General features: G+C 45.5%; 1 protein-coding gene and 1 long non-coding RNA gene across 4 annotated transcripts in view; one reads left to right on the forward strand and one right to left on the reverse strand.

Annotated features, from left to right (window-relative positions):
* Positions 1–8,712, reverse strand: part of ZNF652 (zinc finger protein 652) — a 34,395-nt gene extending 25,683 nt beyond the window's left edge. Inside the window, exons 1-2 of one of the 3 annotated variants that reach the window (XM_037411177.1) lie at positions 8,440–8,712; positions 7,791–7,961 (exon numbers count right to left, since the gene is read on the reverse strand). The gene's annotated coding sequence lies outside the window, so the exon portion shown is untranslated. Of the gene's footprint in view, positions 1–5,713; positions 5,738–7,790; positions 7,962–8,439 lie in introns of those variants that run through there. The other 2 variants (XM_037411176.1, XM_037411178.1) reach the window with 2 other exon arrangements.
* Positions 8,713–8,938: 226 nt separating this feature from the next.
* On the forward strand, positions 8,939–11,130 carry LOC119158811. Its single transcript, XR_005107966.1, has 2 exons — positions 8,939–9,284; positions 10,672–11,130. It is a non-coding gene; the product is annotated as an uncharacterized LOC119158811 (long non-coding RNA).
* Positions 11,131–14,102: the final 2,972 nt, after the last annotated feature.

A 14,102-nucleotide genomic window follows, 5' to 3' on the forward strand; every position in this document is an offset into this window, starting at 1 on the left:
GACGTTCAAAACTACCCACTGCTATGATACTGTAGAGTAACTGTTCATCCCATTAAGCTACTTTGCTCCAAATCACTTTTTATTGCCTAGTTTTCTCTTTGTTTGGTGGCAAGATTCCTTTTTGCTTTAAAAACTCTTGCTTTCATCACTATCTGCTCAGGTATCTTCTTGAAGGCTAGTAAAAACTACACCAAGACTTTAAACCGTCCATTTCTATTCACAGATACAAGTAAGTGCACTACTTTTCAAACATCACTAACTTATTCTAAGATTGCAAGTAAATGTGCTAACAACACAGGCTACACATAAAGCTGTATGAAAACAAAAAGGAAATCTATCATCAAGATCTGTAGTTTTGTTTCCCAAAGTTAGCATTTTTCCTCCCAGAGATAAAGAGTGTAGAAAGATGCAATAGATATGCATCTGTGTCTTTGAATATGTAGATAGGGAACAGTTAAGAGAGGTCCAAAAATGCAAATGGTCTGTAAAGTTGACAGGTAGACTTCCACCTGGACATTTATGCTGGAGGAAAGGTGGTTTTCCTCAGACAGCACTAACTTGGCAAGAAATAATAAACTTTTATATCCAGAATAGATTTAACGTCCTCTCCTTGCAAACCCTAAAAGAGACCTCTGCAATACGCAGAATACAAGCAAAAATCAAGTTTTGGATTTTTTTACAGAAGGGTTCAGTTTAAGAAAACTCAGACAGGTTCACTTACTTGCTTACAGCTTTTTGTTGACCAGCCTGTACTACACATCGCAGCATGTAACGTGCTCCTGTACTGTTTTCTTTTACACTGTAATAACTGAATGTTTAAAATAATCTCATCTGAGCTAAGAGCACGATGTTACACACACACTACACAGGGTTCCTCAAATTTACAATTATAATGTAATTGTAAAAAAGATTTTTAATTCATTTCCCGTCTACCAGTTTATCCTAAAAAAAAAACAAAAAACAACACAAAACAAAACCAAAACTCTGTTAAATATTTTGAAACTTTGCTGAGTGTGGTATGTAGTAGAAAAAAAGATCTAAATAGCAAAATCTTCTTTGACTTCACAAAGTGTGAATTTGACCTCTCCAAAATAGAGCTTGTTCTTTTCACATCATTGGAATGTGCTTACACATAGGTTTAAAATCCACTCCATTTTTCATTTAGAGCTCTTTACACACTAGATAATTTTGACTTTGAAACCAGCAACAAGTTTTTAAAAACCCTTCATAGCAACAAAATAGCTTCCACCAGCAGCTGCACAACTGCCCTCTGCGCAGTTGCAGATGCACTAGCTAGGAGCGTGACTCGCCCACTCTTACTGGCAAATGCTGCGCTGATGGAGAATTAGTAAAAGGAGCTTTCCCTTCTTTTCCTTACCTGGGCTTCTCCTCCTATCTCCTTTCAAACAGCCCATAAAAACACATGTCCATTCCTGTAGAGTTTCAGTTTTATAACTTCTAGCAGCATTTTAACTACTGAATCGCCAGACACTACTTGGATCAAGCTCAGCTAATCATGGTTAATACAAAGCTGGTATGTGTGTTCGTGCAAGCACAAATCACCAGCATGCATTTAAGTAAATCTAGTGTTGATAAAGTCTAATGTGCCAATACCAAAACTATATTATTGTGCGTTTCTTCTTGCACTGTGTCACAACGCTCCTGTAAACCCTAAACATAGCCATTTGGTATGGTTATCTTCCACTACCAAATACTGTCTTGTTTTGAGCAACCGTATTTTCTGAAACATTAACACACTGAGTTTGTTTTCAATGCACAATGTAAACTTTTGGGAAGACAGTCTTGCTTTTATAATACTTACATAATTTAACAGAGCACATTTAACAACACAAATTTATCAGCTTCCAATAAATGCCAACCAAATAACAATACTTCAACAGAACTCCTACTTGCACATATTCCACCTCTGCAAGTAGAAGCTACATTCAGCACTCTCCCTGAAGTTACCAGGGTCAGACATAGAGATATAAAGCTGTTCAGCAAGTCTATGCGTGATCAAAACAGACACTGTACCACAGCAGCAGTTCATTTCAACCTTCACATGGTTCTACAGTTGCAATACTCAAGCATACACACTCTTCCCAATGATACAGCGGATTTTATTTCCAGTTTTTCCTCTAATTCATTATGCAGCTATTATCTCTGCTTTGTATTTAAAATTCCTTCTGGGCAAAGTAAGGACAATTATCAGGTAAAGCCAAAGTTACTTGTTCATTTTAATCTGATCTAAATCTGTGTGGCTGCCCAAGGAGGCAGCATACTTTTTCCCTGTTTATATGCCAACACCGGCATTCTCATGGGTTGCCAGGTGAGATGCCTTGGGAAAACAGTCTGCCCGGAAAATAACCATTCCTTGTGATAAATTTTCATCCGGATCAGTTCTCTGAACCAGCTCACCATGCAACTTCATAAATACTTCTGTCCATTACAAGATCTTGCTTCCTGAAATAACCAATTTGTTCTACAGGTGCAATCTGGCTTTCACCTTCCACAAAATAGCAACATAAGAGAACCAGGAGCACAATAATGGATTTGTGGGGAAGAAAATCTGAGGATGACACTTAAGAATTTAACTTGAAAAAATAATGTATTTTCAAGAACATCTAACAAACAGGAAAATTTCTCAAATCACTTCAGACTTTGCATAGCCCATGCTTTCATTTCAAAAGAAGTATCAAATTATTATGAAAATACTCTTAGATAAAAGTTCTCTCTCCTTACTGAGTGTTTATAATTTAAACCCACAGATCTGTCTTTAAAAACAGCAGGATCAGATCAGAGTTACAGGATTCAAGTCAAACCTACATCTTGGCAAAGGTCTGAATGAAGTATCAGAAACCAACCTACCCAGTAGCACATGAGTTCCAAATCTCAGCAATGAGATATTGCCTTTACAGCAGCCAGCAAGTTTCAGTATGATGGGGAGAACGCTTGGGGGGGGGGGGGGGGGGGACCCAAAAAACCACCACACCCCAAACCCCAAAACTTTTATTTTCCCTCTTCACAAAAAGGAACAATGGCTACTTCACTTCCTAAGCAAGACAGGGAATAGCATCTCAGTAAGACTGGGGTTATTTGTGCAAAGGGTGGGTGAGAAGGGAAAAAGAATATCCACTGACAACAGGGATAATTGACTCCATCTTATTGTCTGAATTTAAAGTGCTTGGAGTGTGGGATAACATAAGTCAGTCATGCACAGGAGGTACCATGTTAAATGATTTCATAGCACCACAAGTGGGCTAGGTAATTCATCAAAGATCAGTAGAAGGTGGGATCCTTCATCAAGAAATCTGCAGCTTAGAGAAAAAGCTATAAAAATCTGAGAGAGGAAAAAGAAAACAGAATAATTTAGGAAACAAATTTTTAAAAGGCAGTAGAAAACAAGTGTAATACAGTAAGGCGAGGGGACACCAAACCAGAAAACAGAAGTATTATAACAAATTTAGAAAGTACAATTGGAAGAAGAAAAGTGCAACCAGGTATATGTTTAAAAAACCTGCCTGGCAAAAAGTTTCAATTACATTCAGGGAATAATTTTTCTCAGACCTTTAAACTGCAGTCCGCATGGCATTTCACTCTGACTAATAAGATTTTGTCCTGCAGCTAGTAAGTGTGAAATGAATGGTTCAAGACACACACATTACAATAAAGCAAAATAGAGATTCTCAGCAGCCATTTTTACTATTACACGACACAGGCGATCAAGATTTATTAGGGTATGTTTCTGTCCCTGCTAAAGACTTCTGAAGTCACAGCTGTATGTCACAACTTCTATTTTCTTAATGTCAAGCCTGCTGTTGTCCCAGTATCCCAATATGTCCATCATAAAGTGACATGCAGTTAAAACACAGGAAATCTAAGCACAGTGCATAGTGCATGTCACTTAACAGGGAACTCGAATCTACTACAGTGAGAAAGCATACAAAACATACTGAGGAATGAAAATGCACCTGACACCGTTTGAGAAACACCTCAAATCTGCTAGGCTGAAAAAGAAAAAAAGGGGAAAGTTACTGGACTTAAGGATCATTATTGCACAAAATAGTGTAATTCGTTATGAAGGCTAGAGCCAACAAACCATTAGTATGAGCAGGAAGAAGAGCTGCTTCTTTAGAACACATGTAGCAAAAAATATCTGCATCAATCAGAAAACATAAATACTCCTGTTCAGCAAATGTCCAGAAATATTACAGTGACACAGCTAGTTGACAGTACCAGCTACATGTTAAGGTACTGGGCACTAACAGCAACCAGACTTTTCATTAGAAATAATCAGCCTTCTACCATTAAAATTCGCAGTTCTCACGATATGTAATTTGTCTTCAGACAACAGTATTAAGACACATTCCATAATTCCCTTTTCATCACATAAGTACTAAAAAGGCTTAAATAAGCATGACCTGCGAGCAACTGTGGGTTCAGAACAGATTTTTACTGACTTCCATGAGACTAGTCAGCCATAGGAAAAGCAAAGTTCTAGTAAGCTTTCTGCACCTGCAAGATTCAGCTATGCTCCAACTCAAATATTTGTAACTTTCTGTACATTCTGTTGTCTGTAAATTTTCACCTATAAAACTTTCTGCTTGTAAAAAAATAAGAGCTCTACTACTTTATCCTACCAGGCCATCTGTCTTCACAGGGGTACCACAAATATGCCTCCAAAATTCCAGCTGAAAAACTTTCTGTTCACCTTTATTTAGTACCTGGGACAGAATGGAATTGGCTTAACAGGTTTTGTCTCAAATATTAATATGGATCCTAATTCCAGTAACCTATCTTCAAGCAGGCCCACTTGCCTTTCATATTACATTCCCAAGACCACTTCTTTCACTGAAACAAGTTTCAAAACTTAGAAACACACGAACAAGACAGCATAAAGTGCTGGTTGTTGCTTAGCATAGCTAAATGTTTCTCTTGAGTGAAAACTACTAGTCTGAAACCTCCTCAGGGAAGGGTGTCTGAAACTGTCAAGCTAATGCAAGCTGCTAGTGTTAATGAGTTTAAGCTGCTGGCACCAGAGCTACAGCGAGTTTCACTCCCTATGCAATTGTTTTCCAGTAGGGAGGAGCAACCTAAAAATCGCCAATTTAAGATCACTTGGAAAATTAAGCATTTACAAAGGTAATTTGGTACTAGAAGTTTAGGTTCTAATGAACTAGGAAAGTCTGTCTCTCATGCTTTTCCTAGTTATGAGAGCTACACTAATTCTACTTAAGAGTTATAAGCAAACCCCACCAACTCTGTAAAATACTGAAAATGAAGAGCCTGCAAAGACCAAAGACGGTATATAACTTTACTCACACTCATGTATGTGTTTAAACAGAGTTTGCAGCTTCCAGGACAAATCATGTTTTTATTAAAATGTTCTTAACGGTACAAAATTTGTCACTTCAACACAAAACATCCTTTAATGATGATTATTTAGAGTTTTGATACAGCAAAGGAATTATTGCAAAGTTTTAAAACTATGTAAGCCTCATACTTATAATGGAAACAGCTGAAAGTTAGGCATTTAGATCCACAGAAAAAACTACACACTCTTCTTGCTTGGAAAACACTGAAATAATTCAACCATGCTTCCTCAGCTTGAGGAAGCTCAAGACATTACAGGCTCCTGTCAACTGTAAACAGTTAACTGCTCATTTGACTGCATTAATATTTAAAGCATATAACTTCATGATAATGAAATTACCTCTGCGTAAAAATCCGTATTTGTGTCTAACTGGGGGGGGGGGACACACCCCAAACTTTGGTATCGTAAGATTCTGAAAAGACAAATAGCACATATTTAGCAAAATGTAAACCAGTATTGTTTTGAAAAACAAAATTATATTCTTTAAAATTTATTTCATCTTCCATTTAGAAGCCAAGATCTGGATCTTGTAGGGAGAACACTGTTTCACAGCAGAATACATTAAGAGATCAGCTGTTCTGTGCTGTAACCAAGAATGGTTACAAAAATATTTTAATACAATAATAATATGAAAAATCAGGTTGTTACAGAACATATAAATCCTCTCAATTGGTTGGTACTTCCAATTATGACTCTCTTTGGTGGGGTTAGAAAGAAATATATTCTTTGATAAGGTGTATTACATAGTGTGCCACAGAGAAATAGGTCACTGATGACATGCAGTTTTGTAACCACCTTAAATATACCTGTGTCTATCTCAAACATGCTACTGGTACAACACTCTTCCATTAGACACTGATATGACCAAGACTGGAAGATGGGATCTGGTTTACTGAAAATACCTATTTAATGCAGTTGCACAAACTCAAAGGACTCTTTCCAAGTCATTCTTACATGGACATCTCACCCTCTAGGTGGTATGATACCAGAAAAGGTGTGTTTGAGCTAGAAGCACTTTCTGGTACATACAAAGACTTTCCACCCTTAGATGAAATTGCACCTCTCAGTCTGAAATTTCCACATTCTATGATTCTGGCAAAGTGAGTAAGAACAGAACATCCCAGTATCTCGCACTTGCAACATAACCTGACAAACCACTTTTACAGTATAGCCCTTATATATACCTAACCATTCATACAAAACTGCTGAAGAATTTACTCTCCAGAAATCTGAAGTAGCTGTAAATATCAGTCAGCAAATACTAGACAAAATTATAAATAAAATCTTAAGTCTCTGACATCCTACAAAATGCAATTGCTTAGTTAGAAGAATAAAAAGCCTCCATGATTTTGCACTTTTCTTTCAAATACATACCTTCTGGAAAAGCTTTCAAAATTTCTATCCCTCAACTACACATTTAATCGGTGAGTTTATCTCAACTTTATTATCAACATCTAAATTTAAGTGTTGGCTGCCTGGGGCAGGTATGGGGCTCTTCATGCATTCAGCACAACCACCACATTGCAAGTGCTTGATTAATCTCTATTAAGGAAGGCGGAGGGTGGGGGAAGCATCTTACGTGCAGGAAGAAAGACAGATAAAGGGGTTTCAGATAGGTACCTGATGAGAACACTGAACTTATGTAAAGGATGTGAATCACCTGTTACCATAAAATACTAGATCCTTTTAAAAGTACATTTTGCAACTCCACAGCCCCTTGAACACCACCAATGTCCACAGTCCTGCATCTATAAAACGCCTATTTGCCTCCTGAAGAGAAAGAGTGCCCAGCTTCCACAGGCAAACAATCAAGCTGCAGTCAATCAGCAAGGTGACAAATCAAGGTGCACTAGACCATCCTTCATAAATCCATGCTCACACATTACAACTCCTTAATTCAGCACGTACACACATACCGCGCACCATCATTCTCTTGATCCACCGCGCATACACCACTGTCAACAAAGCATGTGCCAGTTGCCATTCCCAGAACAATACAGCTCAGGTCATCCTCTGAAAATATAAAAAAGCGCATTCCTCACATCCTTTATGTCTACAGTACTTGCCTCGCTTTGACTTAAATCACTTCTACCGCCCAAGATGCCAAAACTCAGCTGTGATTAAACATACTTACATAATACTATTAAGACCAAACAGATACACTACCTTGAAGCATATCTTTTCATTCTAACAATACCTATACCAAGACATCCACAGGACCGAAAGTTGCACAGAAGGCAGTTAAAAATCAAAATCAAAACCAGAACCCGAGGGCGCACATACCACAACATATGTCCTGGGAGCAAAGAGAAGGGGAAGATATCCAAGCAAAAGACTGAGAAAACATCTGATTTTTCCCTCCACGCACCTGGACCCAGAACCCGCAACTCCAGGAGGTAACAGTTCATTTCCTCACCTACTCAATGACAACTCCAGTCCCAGAAGCGACTGCATTTAAGAACCGCGTCCCCTCCTAACAATCGCGGACCGTGCACCGTCGTGGCTGCACAATTAGCAAGTGACAAGGAGGAAGGAGAGCGCTGCCGGTGGCCCCCACACCTCCATGCCGCCGCTCCGCGGGAGGGGGCTGGAAAGCAAAGGCAGAAGGGGAAGGGAGGTGTGGGCAGGCAGTCCAGCACAGCCAAATGCAGCAAGAACTCCCCGCACACACACTGGCTTCGTGCAACTCACCTTCCCTCCCCTCCCCCAGGCAGGTGGCACAGCCCCCTCTCAGCGGGGTGCAGCAGCCAGGGCAGATCCCCCGGCCCTCCGGCAGCATTCCTCGCCCGCCGCCCCCCCTCCCCCCTCCCCCGGCGGGGGACTCCTCTGGCTGCGCCCCTGCCGCCTGGGGGGTGCCCTGCCCGCCCCATGCTGCCCGGGGGGGGCTGCAGGCCGGCCACGGCGCTGCCCTGCCACCCCCTCTCCCTTGCAGGCCGGGAGGCGGCTCTGCCCTGCTCCCTCCGTCACCCGCCCCCGAGCTGGGCCTAGTGTTATTCGGCGGCTGCCGCCAGGCCCGAGGGGAAGGGGGAAGGGGATCCCCAGCCGAGCGGCCGGCCCGCACTCACCCAGGCCGATCCCCTCAGGGCCGCCCCCGCCGCCTTCCATTGCCGGGCAGCGAGGGGAGGGGGGCACAGGCGAGGAGGCGAGGCGGGAGGGCGGAGGGCAGGGCGGCCGGGGCCCTCCCCTCTCTCCCTCCGCTCGGCCCCCTCAGCCGCCGCCGCGGCGCTCGAGTAGCCGCTGGTTCGGGCTCAGGCCCAGGCCCCGCCGCGGCCGGCGGACGCGGCTCCCGCTCCCCTCCGCCGCCGCCGCCGCAGCGCTACGTGGCCGCCGCAGCCAGTCTCGCGACTCCGCCGCGCGCACGCGCGCGCGCGCGCCGCTGCGGGCGCGCGCCGAGGAGGCGACTGCTGCGCGCGGGCGGGGGGGGCGCGCGCGTGTGCGCGGGGGAACGCGCGCGGGGCTGGGGCGGAGGGGGACACAGACGGGACACCCATAGGCTGAGGGGAGCCCCGGGGCGCATGCGCCTTCGGCCGCTGCCGCGCTCCCCAGCCGCTGCGCACCTCGGGCCGCGGCGGGCCGGGGGCAGCGCGGAGCGCAGGTGAGGCCAGGCGCGCTGCGCATGCGCGGCAGCCGGCGCCCCGCGGGGCTCAGGTGAGGCGGCGCACGTGGAGGGAGCGCGGGGCCGACCGTTACTCCGCTGAGGTAATTAAAGCAGCCGCCCTAATTGCAGTCAACTGAGCCGGGCGAGACTGTGGCGAGCGCTCCGCCGCGCTGCGGCTAACCCCGGCCCGTGCCTCAGCCTTCTCTGTGGGTGTCCTCGTCGGTGCGGTGAAGGCCCCTGGCTGCAGCTCTGCAGCTGGGGGAAGAACGGCCGTCGTGGGACCGGATTGTTGCCGAGTCTCGGTCCTCACAGGTGAGTAAGGATAATGCCTCACACAGCGGCTGCCGTGAGGGAGCAGCTGTGGCCTCCGGACGGGTGGCACCTTGAAAGGGCTATGTGTCATATGTGGTGCTAGAGCTGCCCCTCAGGAGCCAGGTAAGTCCTTAATAAAGGCCTCGTCAGCAAGGCCCTATCTCATTTACGGTTGTCAGAGGAGTCAGTCACTTCTGTTATTATGCCAGACCCCAGCTCCCACTTGTTCAAACCCTCCTCTCCCCTTAAAATACTAATAACTACTTAACTCTGGCCTGTGGTTTCTTGATTACACCCACCTACAGGGCCTAGGCTTGGTGTATGAGGGAGATGTGACAAGAAGGAAAAAAATATTTTTTCCTAGTAGAGCTCCCAGTTGGTGGCGGGTGTGGGGAGGGTCAGGGCTGCTGCTTTGCAGGCTGGCACAGCATTTTGCAGTGGTGCCACCTCTCCCAGGAAGCTGCGAAGCTTACACCATATCCCTGAAAACCACTGCTGAGTGCTGTGTAGGAGGGAAGAGCACTGCTGTGGTTTAGGTTTGGCGATGGTAAAAGAATTAGAGTAGCAGAAACAGGAAAACGGGGAAGGGCGCCAGCCTCTTGGGTAGCTTCCCAAGGACTTCAGGAATCTTTTGTGCCCTCTAGCTTTGGCTCCCTCTTGCCCACTCAGACCTGTGTTCCTGCTGTAGTCCCCTTATTTAAAACCTTTTGTCTGCAATCCCATCTCTACCTGTGGTTTGTTTCCTCATCTGCTTTGTTTGCTGCAAATGCCCCCCCTAAAAGTGTAGGGCACTTGATTTGAGGTTCTGTGAAAAGTCCATACATCGTTACTCCCCTGAAATGTAATGTTACATGTCTGTGTATTTGACCTGCTCTTGATTATTGAACACAAACCCCATATTTGAGCTCCCTGTGCAGAGCAGGGATTGGGCTTTCAAAGTCGACAGCAAAATAAAAGCGGCTGGGTAGGCTGGGGAAGCCTTATGGCGCAATCGGAACAATGTTGCCAGCTCTCTTCCTTGCCCAAGCAACCCCTGCTGTGGGGGCATGGGAAAGGAGCAGAGCCTGGTGCGTTTCACTCTGACCAGCCCCATGGGAGCTCTTACCAGCTGGTCTCATTCAGAGCAGGCCCCTGGCTGTTCTAATCTCTGCTGGGACCTGTGTATAGCTGGCAAGGAAAGGGATAGTCTGGGCTTTGAGAGCATGGGCACCACTCCATCTTAGCCCAACAGCCTTGTGCAGTGCAGCTTCCTGAGGAAAAATAGAGGATGTCAGGGGGTGTGGTGCTGCTGTTGGTTAGCTGTATGCATGTGAAGGATGTCATGTCATAAAATCTCCCGCCCTGAAAAGGGCCGCAAGAAAAATGCTGGGGACCTTTTTCTTGGAAGGTAAATGAACAAGACAGCAGTGACAGAGCCCCTCTTCCAAATGTGGGACTTCAGCAGAGGAACAACTGGGAGATGCTGGGAGACAATGGACACACAGATGACGAGTAAAGCCATTAACTGTTTCAACATCCACAAAGGCGAAGCTGCTGCTGGTGTCCATCCATGGGACACAAGTAGGCCAGGGCCTTGATGATCTCTCTCTCTCCAACGTGCGAGAAGAGCGTTTAATCTCTGTTTTGCTGTTCCCTCTTCTCTGATGCAGTCTGTGGTCTTCTAACCTGGCTTCCTTACCCTAGGCCTGCAGCAAGAGGTCCCCTCCTGTTGAATGTCTACTGAAGGAATTGCAGGGGCCTTTCCTGATAAAGGTGCTCTGTATCCTCAGATGATGTCAGCGAGAATGATTTCACTCCCTCCAAATGAAAGCTACACTGAGATTAAAAGGAAGTGTTAAGTCCCTCATTCTTGTGGACACCATGACTCTCAGAGGGATGTTTAAAAAAAAAAAATCGAGGACTAAATACAAATATCCTTGGACTCTGAAGGGCTTCTGACATGCTGAAAACAAAGCTTGTCCTCATGGCCCTGCTTGTGTCCCATCAGCATCAGTGGTGGCTTGGGGAAGAGAGAGCTGCAGAGGAGAGTGACCCTTCCTAGCCTTGCTGTATGGTTTGGCTCCTGAATTCCCAGGACACCCAGCAGTCACACACTTTCTTCCCTGGGTGTTTAGTTAATGGAGGGTGACAGCTCCTCATGCTGCTCCCAGGGAGGGATCCAGCTGAGAGACTGGCTGTGGCACTGAGCCCTGTTCCCACAAGGAAGCCTGTTTCAGCTATTTACGGCCCTCTCTTTGATCTAGCTTTTGACATGAAAAGACATGTCAGCCAGGTAGAGGGAAAGGAAAAAAAAAAATGCGGGAAAAGCCCCACATCTCTGCTTGTACATGATCTGCTCCCTAGCACACACCTGCCTCAGCCACAGATCCTTATCAGCCCTCTGATTTCCTTGCTGTCATCTCTGCTTTCCCTTCACACTGGTGTATAACTTCTAGAGACAACTTTCTGCACTTTGTTTCCTGCTCAGTAAGATGCTGTGGCTCCCATGCCCCTTCTCTCTGGCCTTTTCCTTATTTCTACAGTACAACCAGTGTGGGAAATGCCCTCGTGTCCTCCTCATTGCATGCAGTGCCAGTGACAGGTGATACAGATCTTCATTTCTTCCCTAAAATGCTGCACTGTTACAGCAAGCAGCTGTTTGCAGCTCACTTCAGAAGTAGCAGCCATACAGCTGTAGGTTACTTTGTCCCTCCCTGGAAATCAGATCTTTTTTTCTGCTAAGCAGCTTAGGCCCTTTCAGGGTGAAAAGTACAATAAAAGTATGAGAATTTGATGGGCCAGGGGCTGCAGACACACTAGAACACAGTGTTACTCACTTGTGGTTTTTTTACTTGTGTTTTTTTTCTAGGGGACTAGATGTTCTAGACCTGCTAAGAAAGCAAACAATGAGTATGAGTATTGCTGAGATGCAGCGACCTCTGTGGTGGAGATAACCACTAGTACCAACTGCAGAATGGCATGGGAAGGAGAAAAATCAGATGTGAACTCCTGCTTTTATCAGTCAATAATTTTCCTGTGGTTTCATGGCTTTGCAAAGCTGGGTGTTCCTGAGCAATCCCTGATCCACCTGCTCTGGTTCTTTTATATGGCTTTCAGGCAACAAACCAGGGCTGGAATCCTCTTGTACAAGATGTCTGCCTGGTCTGGAGCCTGCAGTCCCACATGAGCTGTGCTTCTGAGAGATGGGGCCTAGTTTACAAGAGTTCTTGGCTTTACTCGGGCAGTGATGGCTCTTGGCTTCATCCAAACTCCTGCTGTGATGATTTCTTGGGAAACTTGGCAGCCAGTGAACCAGGCCTTCTAGCCCTTCCTCTTCCCACAGCCAACAGGGAGATGGGCTGCCTTCCTGCTGTCCTACCTGCATCCTCCCATGGTGAGAGGTGACTCTTGGTGCCTTCTAGGTGCTGGCGGCAGGGTTGGCACTGAGCAGGGTCAAGTGAACAGCACTAGCCCTTCTCCACATGCTTGATGTTTTGCTGAGACCTCCACATCGTAACAGTTCTGTTTTGGGAACAGCCTGAACTGGGCATGACCTGACACTTGTCAGAATGCAGTTGCAATTGGGACTTTCCCCTTCCTCAAGGGGGGAAGGCCCTTGGAGCTAGGTGCTGCTCGAGGATGCTGGTAAAGAACAGGCCCTGCCCCACTAGGAAAACAAGCCAAGTGTGAGAAGGGGCACAGACAGGGCACTGGCACCTTGCTGACAGTGTCTGTAACCCAACCAGTTGACTCTCAGATTAATGCTTTATCTTTTAGGGATCCTGCTGTGTCCTGCAGAATTTAGGATCCTCTCAAGCAATGGGAGAGGAAGCAACAGGAAAACAAAGGGGGTTTCCTGCTACCTCTTGACACAGGAAGCCCTGCACTGTCTGGGGGAACCACCACTACTGAGTGCAGAGGTGTTGGGCTTTGAGACCATATCAGAACAAAGTAGAAGCTCAAGCAGACAAAATTCTTGTTCCCATTCTCCCTTCTCTTTCAGTAATTCAGTGTAAGGCCACAATTAAAGATTTAACTGCCTCCAAATAATATAGCAGAGCTAATACCCACTGTTATCTCCTTGGGCCCAAGATCAGACCTTGAGAGCAGCAGAGTTGACATGTGCTAAAACACCTGAGAAGCAGACCTGCAGTCTGAGGTACCTGCTGGGGGCACCAGTAGCTTTAATTCTGCCCACATTTAGCCCACCCTGTAAGTATTTTAATGCTGCAAGCAAGCACCTGGGTGCTGAGGGGCAGCATTCAGGGACCCAGCATGACCAGCTGGTGTGTTTTTAGAGGGCCTTGTTCATGAAAGGCTTGAACTCAGGCTGGGCAGGGCAGCAGTAACATCCTTATGTAATACATAAAAGCCTGGCTGATTCATGTGTGGGTTAATAACTTTCTTTGGCGTACTTGGGGCAGGGTATCATGACTGTGTTATCAGAGCTGTTAGCCTCTGCATAAAAATCATGCCACAAAAAAAAAGTTCTCTTTGGGTAGCCTTGGTTTTGTGCTGCTTTTTTTTTAATAAAGTAAAATACAGATTCTGGAATATGGCGGTTGGACAAGAGCAGGATGGAAGTGAGGCAAACTCTCAGAATTGGGCTTTTATTGTCAGTTTAATTGACTTTGGTGTTATGCTGTAATCTCAGGAGGTCTTCCCAGACTGTCTACATAAGGGAAGTTCTAAAGTATGTGCTGGGGAAATTGTTAAATGGAAGCATCACCATAGCAGGCTGTTCGAGGCATTTCTGTTCTTGTGTTAAAGAGCACCTCTGCTCAGATCAGCATCAGCCCCTACCAAAGCAGTACAAGCAGCATCTGTGTACCTTGGCTG

This window comes from Falco rusticolus, chromosome 18 (assembly GCF_015220075.1).
Source record: "Falco rusticolus isolate bFalRus1 chromosome 18, bFalRus1.pri, whole genome shotgun sequence".
NCBI lineage: Eukaryota > Metazoa > Chordata > Aves > Falconiformes > Falconidae > Falco > Falco rusticolus.